This window comes from Salvelinus alpinus, chromosome 2 (assembly GCF_045679555.1).
Source record: "Salvelinus alpinus chromosome 2, SLU_Salpinus.1, whole genome shotgun sequence".
Classification (NCBI taxonomy): domain Eukaryota; kingdom Metazoa; phylum Chordata; class Actinopteri; order Salmoniformes; family Salmonidae; genus Salvelinus; species Salvelinus alpinus.
Genome location: NC_092087.1, coordinates 15,811,597 through 15,819,775, shown reverse-complemented (window position 1 = coordinate 15,819,775; position 8,179 = coordinate 15,811,597). Strand labels below are relative to the sequence as shown.

General features: G+C 47.0%; 2 long non-coding RNA genes across 2 annotated transcripts; both read right to left on the bottom strand.

Moving 5' to 3' along the window:
- Positions 1-2,596: 2,596 nt before the first annotated feature.
- Positions 2,597-2,995, bottom strand: LOC139554712 (uncharacterized). The gene is made up of 2 exons (XR_011670880.1): positions 2,871-2,995; positions 2,597-2,765 (listed from the first exon to the last, which is right to left on the bottom strand). It is a non-coding gene; the product is annotated as an uncharacterized lncRNA (long non-coding RNA).
- Positions 2,996-7,501: 4,506 nt separating this feature from the next.
- On the bottom strand, positions 7,502-7,960 carry LOC139550705 (uncharacterized). The gene is made up of 2 exons (XR_011670113.1): positions 7,777-7,960; positions 7,502-7,671 (listed from the first exon to the last, which is right to left on the bottom strand). It is a non-coding gene; the product is annotated as an uncharacterized lncRNA (long non-coding RNA).
- Positions 7,961-8,179: the final 219 nt, after the last annotated feature.

Genomic DNA, 8,179 nt, shown 5'->3' with positions numbered 1-8,179 from the left:
CCGTTGTTAATATGGTATTATGCTAGAGAGAGAGAGAGAGAGATCACCGTTGTTAATATGGTATTATGCTAGAGAGAGAGAGAGAGAGAGAGAGAGATCACCATTGTTAATATGGTATTATGCTAGAGAGAGAGAGAGAGAGATCACCGTTGTTAATATGGTATTATGCTAGAGAGAGAGAGAGAGAGATCACCATTGTTAATATGGTATTATGCTAGAGAGAGAGGGAGAGAGATCACCGTTGTTAATATGGTATTATGCTAGAGAGAGAGGGAGAGAGATCACCGTTGTTAATATGGTATTATGCTAGAGAGAGAGAGAGAGAGATCACCGTTGTTAATATGGTATTATGCTAGAGAGAGAGAGAGAGAGATCACCGTTGTTAATATGGTATTATGCTAGAGAGAGAGGGAGAGAGATCACCGTTGTTAATATGGTATTATGCTAGAGAGAGAGGGAGAGAGATCACCGTTGTTAATATGGTATTATGCTAGAGAGAGAGAGAGAGAGATCACCGTTGTTAATATGGTATTATGCTAGAGAGAGAGGGAGAGAGATCACCGTTGTTAATATGGTATTATGCTAGAGAGAGAGAGAGAGAGAGAGAGATCACCGTTGTTAATATGGTATTATGCTAGAGAGAGAGAGAGAGAGAGAGAGAGATCACCATTGTTAATATGGTATTATGCTAGAGAGAGAGATCACCGTTGTTAATATGGTATTATGCTAGAGCGAGAGAGAGAGATCACCGTTGTTAATATGGTATTATGCTAGAGAGAGAGAGAGAGATCACTGTTGTTAATATGGTATTATGCTAGAGAGAGAGATCACCATTGTTAATATGGTATTATGCTAGAGAGAGAGATCACCGTTGTTAATATGGTATTATGCTAGAGAGAGAGGGAGAGAGATCACCGTTGTTAATATGGTATTATGCTAGAGAGAGATCACTGTTGTTAATATGGTATTATGCTAGAGAGAGAGGGAGAGAGATCACCGTTGTTACAATGGTATTATGCTAGAGAGAGAGATCACCGTTGTTAATATGGTATTATGCTAGAGAGAGAGGGAGAGAGATCACCGTTGTTAATATGGTATTATGCTAGAGAGAGAGAGAGAGATCACCGTTGTTAATATGGTATTATGCTAGAGAGAGAGAGAGAGAGATCACCGTTGTTAATATGGTATTATGCTAGAGAGAGAGGGAGAGAGATCACCGTTGTTAATATGGTATTATGCTAGAGAGAGAGAGAGAGATCACCGTTGTTAATATGGTATTATGCTAGAGAGAGAGAGAGAGATCACCGTTGTTAATATGGTATTATGCTAGAGCGAGAGAGAGAGATCACCGTTGTTAATATGGTATTATGCTAGAGAGAGAGGGAGAGAGATCACCGTTGTTAATATGGTATTATGCTAGAGAGAGAGTGAGAGATCACCGTTGTTAATATGGTATTATGCTAGAGAGAGAGAGAGAGAGAGAGATCACTGTTGTTAATATGGTATTATGCTAGAGAGAGAGGGAGAGAGATCACCGTTGTTACAATGGTATTATGCTAGAGAGAGAGAGAGATCACCGTTGTTAATATGGTATTATGCTAGAGAGAGAGAGAGAGAGAGAGAGATCACTGTTGTTAATATGGTATTATGCTAGAGCGAGAGAGAGATCACCGTTGTTAATATGGTATTATGCTAGAGAGAGAGAGAGAGATCACCGTTGTTAATATGGTATTATGCTAGAGAGAGAGAGAGAGATCACCGTTGTTAATATGGTATTATGCTAGAGAGAGAGAGAGAGAGAGATCACCGTTGTTAATATGGTATTATGCTAGAGAGAGAGAGAGAGAGATCACCGTTGTTAATATGGTATTATGCTAGAGAGAGAGAGAGAGAGATCACTGTTGTTAATATGGTATTATGCTAGAGAGAGAGGGAGAGAGATCACCGTTGTTAATATGGTATTATGCTAGAGAGAGAGAGAGAGAGATCACTGTTGTTAATATGGTATTATGCTAGAGAGAGAGGGAGAGAGATCACCGTTGTTAATATGGTATTATGCTAGAGAGAGAGGGAGAGAGATCACCGTTGTTAATATGGTATTATGCTAGAGAGAGAGGGAGAGAGATCACCGTTGTTAATATGGTATTATGCTAGAGAGAGAGGGAGAGAGATCACCGTTGTTAATATGGTATTATGCTAGAGAGAGAGAGAGAGAGATCACCGTTGTTAATATGGTATTATGCTAGAGAGAGAGGGAGAGAGATCACCGTTGTTAATATGGTATTATGCTAGAGAGAGAGGGAGAGAGATCACCGTTGTTAATATGGTATTATGCTAGAGAGAGAGAGAGAGAGAGATCACCGTTGTTAATATGGTATTATGCTAGAGAGAGAGAGAGAGAGAGAGAGAGAGAGAGATCACCATTGTTAATATGGTATTATGCTAGAGAGAGAGATCACCGTTGTTAATATGGTATTATGCTAGAGAGAGAGAGAGAGAGAGAGATCACCGTTGTTAATATGGTATTATGCTAGAGAGAGAGAGAGTGTCACGCTCTTTCAAGATCGAACCCAGAAGCAGACCAGGACAAGGAGCGTAGGAAGAAGGTGAGTATTTATTTACAGTGAAATGTGAAAAGGTAGATATATCCAGATGGCGTAACGGGCAGCGGTGGTGAGTAGATGAGAGGAAATAGGTGAATCCAATGTAGTAGCAGAATCCTCTGTCAACCAGGCGGGAATGGAGTGAATGATCCAGGTGAGTAACTGAAGACAAAACAAACGGAGGTAAGTTCAAGGCAAGCAATACGTAAATGAAAACAACAAAACAAATTCTATCCAACTGGAGTCTGGTACTCAGGCACAACATACTATTCATGGCTAACGATCCGGCAGGGAATGGAAGTCAGGTCAGAGCTTTTGAAGGGTAGAGATGATGATCAGGACAGGTGTGCAGATTACTGACGGGAAACAGGTGCGGGTGAAACCAATCTCCCAATGAGCTAATTCGCCCGGCAACCAGACAGGGTGCGTTCCAGGACACCTGAAACACACTCCAGGACAGACACACAGGCAAACCCAGACTCAGGAAGCGGGATTCGTGACAGTACCCCCCCTCCGACGAACGCCACCGGGCGGACTACCTGGAGCGCCAGGATGGAGGCGGTAGAAGTCACGAATCAGGTCGTCATCCAGAATCTGTCGCCGAGGAATCCAACTCCTCTCCTCTGGACCATATCCTTCCCAGTCCACTAGAAACTGGTACCCTCGACCCCGCCGTCTGGAGTCCATGATGCGGCGCACCGTGTAGACAGGACCACCTCCGATCATCCGAGGAGGAGGAGGACGAGGAGGCAACAGAGGACTGAGGTGAACCGGCTTGAGACAGGAGACATGAAAAGTGGGATGCACTCTAAGTGTTGCAGGCAACTTGAGTCGAACCACCACAGGATTTATGATTCTCTCCACTACAAACGGACCAATGAACTTAGGTGACAACTTCCTTGACTCCGTCCGTAGAGGAAGATCCCGTGTAGCCAACCAAACCTTATCTCCAACCGTATAAGCTGGGGCAGGAATACGGCGACGGTTCGCCTGTATCTGATACCGGTCAGAAACTCTAAGGAGAGCCTTCCTGGCCCGATGCCAGGTCCGGTGGCAACGACGAATATGGGTCTGGACAGAAGGAACCGAGAGATCCCTCTCCTGAGAAGGAAACAAAGGAGGTTGGTATCCGTAAAGGCATCGGAAGGGGGACATCCCAGTGGCAGATGAAGGAAGGGTATTATGGGCATACTCAACCCAGGGTAATTGAGATGACCAAGAGGTGGGATCAGAGGAGACAAGACAACGCAGCGTGGACTCCATCTTCTGGTTGGCTCTCTCCGCTTGACCATTAGATTGTGGGTGAAATCCAGAAGTGAGACTGACTGTAGCTCCAATGGCCAAACAGAAGGATTTCCAGACAGCAGAGGTAAACTGAGGACCACGGTCAGACACAATGTCACTGGGCAATCCGTGAACCCTGAAAACCTCCCTGACCAGGATCTCGGACGTCTCCGTAGCCGATGGAAGCTTGGAGAGAGGAACAAAATGAGCAAACTTGCTGAATCTGTCCACAATGGTCAGAATGACCGTGTTCCCAACAGAAGGGGGCAATCCCGTGACAAAATCCAGAGCCAGATGCGACCAAGGTCGCCGAGGAATAGGTAGGGGATGAAGAAGCCCAGAGCTGGGCCGATTGGTACTCTTGTTCTGGGCACAAACAGGACATGCGGCAACAAACCTCCGAGTATCTTCTCCCATGGCAGGCCACCAAAAACGTCTGCGCAGTAGTGCCATAGTCCGAGCAACGCCAGGGTGACAAGCTATCTTGCTGGCGTGGGACCACTGAAGGACAGCAGAACGGACCGACTCGGGTACGAACAACCGACCGGGTGGACCGTTACCGGGGCCGGGCTGCGTCCGAAGGGCCACCATCACATCCTCCTCTATCCTCCATGTAACGGCTCCCACGACAACATTCTGGGGAAGAATCGTCTCAGTCTTAACCCCACTCTCCTCCGTCTTAGAGAACATCCGGGACAGGGCGTCCGCCTTCCCGTTCTTAGACCCAGGTCGGAATGTCAGGGAAAAATTGAAACGTCCAAAAAACAAGGCCCACCTAGCCTGACGGGCGTTGAGACGTTTAGCCGATTGTACGTAAGCCAGATTCTTGTGGTCAGTCCAGACCACAAACGGTTGCTCCGCTCCCTCCAACCAGTGCCGCCACTCCTCCAAGGCAAGCTTCACAGCGAGAAGCTCCCGGTTACCCACATCGTAGTTTCTTTCAGCTGGAGAAAGACGACCAGAGTAGAAAGCGCAGGGATGGAGTTTACCGTCAGTGGAGCTACGCTGGGACAGGATGGCGCCCACACCCACATCAGAAGCATCCACTTCCACAACGAACTGACGGGAAGTGTCAGGTTGAGAGAGAATCGGGGCGTTGGTGAATCGGCTCTTCAAGTCCAGAAATGCTCGGTCTGCCTCAGGAGTCCAACAGAACTTTCTGGTGCAAGACGTCAGGGCAGTTAAAGGTGCAGCCACCCGGCTGTAGTCACGGATAAACCTCCGATAAAAATTCGCAAACCCCAGGAATCTCTGGAGCTGCAATCTTGTACCGGGCTGGACCCAATCCCGAACCGCCCGAACCTTCTCTTGGTCCATCTTGATTTCTCCCCTGGATATGATGTACCCGAGGAAGGACGTTGTATGGGCGTGAAAATCACACTTCTCCGCCTTCACGAACAGACGGTTCTCCAATAACCGCTGCAGGACCTGCTTGACATGCAGAACGTGGCTAGAAAGCTCCTTAGAGAAGATGAGGATATCATCCAGGTAAACGAACACAAAAATCCCAATCATATCTCTCAAAACGTCATTCACCATACTTTGGAACACCGCCGGAGCGTTGGTCAATCCAAACGGCATCACCTGGTACTCAAAATGTCCCATCGGAGTATTGAACCCAGTCAACCACTCGTCCCCCTCCTTGATCCGAACCAAATGATAAGCATTACGTAAATCAAGCTTCGTAAAAACCGTAGCACCCTGTAAGGAATCGAAAGCCGAGCTCATCAAGGGCAGGGGATACTTGTTCTTAACCGTAATCTCATTCAAACCCCGATAATCAATACACGGTCGAAGAGAACCATCCTTCTTGCTCACAAAAAAAAATCCTGCTCCCAAAGGTGATGACGATGGCCGAATGAGACCTGTAGCTAGAGACTCCTTGATGTAGGTCTCCAAGGCCTCACGTTCCGGTCGAGAGATACTGTATAACCGTCCCTTGGGAAAGGCAGATCCAGGAAACAGATTAATCGCACAATCATAAGGTCGGTGGGGAGGAAGAGACAGAGCCTTCTGTTTACTGAATACCTCACCCAACTCGTGATATGTTTCTGGAACCAGGGACAAATCAGGAGGAGCAGAGTCACTGACCTGACTGGAAACAGCAGGAGAACAGGCAGTCCTAAGGCAGTTAGCATGACACTCAATGCTCCAACTAGTTACCTTCCCTGTCACCCAATCAAACGAGGGATTGTGTTCCTTCAGCCAGGGGTAACCAAGAACCAGAGGAACATGGGGCGAGGACAAAATGAAGAAAGAGATAAACTCTGAATGATTTCCCGACACCAACATCTTAACCGGTTCAGTCCTCATAGTGATCCGTGCCAGACTACTGCCGTTCAGAGTGGTTGCTTCAATGGCTTCCGGCAATTGCTCCTTGGAAAGCCCCAGCTGTTCCACCAAGTCGGCATCCATAAAGTTGCCATCGGCACCTGAATCGATAAAAGCGTTCAGGTCAAAACTCTGATCCTTATTCATAAGGGTCGCAGGAAAACGGGGTCTGACAAGATCCTTGAGAGATTGAACTTGGCTCGCTAAAATTCCTCCCAAATTTAGCGAGCCGGGCAGTTTAACGGGCGCTGTGGACAAGCGGAGTTGTAATGTCCCGATCTACCACAGTAGAAAGAGCTATTGGTCTCACGTCTACTTTGGCGCTCCTCCTTAGTTAGCCCGTGTCGCCCCACTTGCATTGGTTCAGAATCTGGTGGCAAGACTCCTCCACTAATCCCTTGTGGAGAATAACGATCAATACGTCCTGGTTCACCTCCTGAACCGAATGGTAACCGAGTTACAGATTGATTGGATAGACCCCACTGCTTCTCCCTCCTTCTCTCTCGGACTCTATTATCAACCCGAATAGATAAAGCGACCAAGCTGTCTAAGTCACTAGGCTCTGGATAAGAAATCAGCTCATCCTTAAGTTCATCTGACAACCCCTTGTAAAAAACCGCTTGTAGTGACTCCTCATTCCAACCACTCTCCACAGCCAATGTCCTGAACTCAATCATAAAATCTGCCACACTGCGATCTCCTTGGCGAAGAGAGAACAAACGTTTAGCTGCGTCCTTACCTCGGACTGGATGATCAAAAAGCTTCCTCATCTCTCCCGTGAACTCCTGATATGAAACCGTGCAGGTTCCCTGTCGTTCCCAAACGGCTGAAGCCCATTCCAGAGCTCTTCCACGCAACAGTTCAATAACAAAGGCTATCCTAGCCTTGTCAGTGGCGTAAGAATGGGGCTGTAGATCAAACACTAACCCACACTGCATAAGAAACGAACTGCACTTTCCCAAATCCCCTTCATATTTATCAGGCGTCGGTACCTTGGGTTCATGAAATGGAACCGCTTCAGACACGGCAGGTGAGATGGGTGAAACCGGTATTGAATGAATCACCTGCAAACTGAGCTGATCCTGGACTTGTGTCAAGCTAGCAGATAAATTCTGGATCGAACTCGCTATCTCCTGTAGCGCCGTATTGTGTTGTCCCAATTCCTTCTCCTGCAGGGTAATGGCATGGCAAACGGAGTCCAGGTCCGCTGGGTTCATTACTGGCCGGATCGTTCTGTCACGCTCTTTCAAGATCGAACCCAGAAGCAGACCAGGACAAGGAGCGTAGGAAGAAGGTGAGTATTTATTTACAGTGAAATGTGAAAAGGTGGATATATCCAGATGGCGTAACGGGCAGCGGTGGTGAGTAGATGAGAGGAAATAGGTGAATCCAATGTAGTAGCAGAATCCTCTGTCAACCAGGCGGGAATGGAGTGAATGATCCAGGTGAGTAACTGAAGACAAAACAAACGGAGGTAAGTTCAAGGCAAGCAATACGTAAATGAAAACAACAAAACAAATTCTATCCAACTGGAGTCTGGTACTCAGGCACAACATACTATTCATGGCTAACGATCCGGCAGGGAATGGAAGTCAGGTCAGAGCTTTTGAAGGGTAGAGATGATGATCAGGACAGGTGTGCAGATTACTGACGGGAAACAGGTGCGGGTGAAACCAATCTCCCAATGAGCTAATTCGCCCGGCAACCAGACAGGGTGCGTTCCAGGACACCTGAAACACACTCCAGGACAGACACACAGGCAAACCCAGACTCAGGAAGCGGGATTCGTGACAGAGAGAGATCACTGTTGTTAATATGGTATTATGCTAGAGAGAGAGATCACCGTTGTTAATATGGTATTATGCTAGAGAGAGAGAGAGAGAGAGAGATCACCGTTGTTAATATGGTATTATGCTAGAGAGAGAGAGAGAGAGAGAGATCACCGTTGTTAATATGGTATT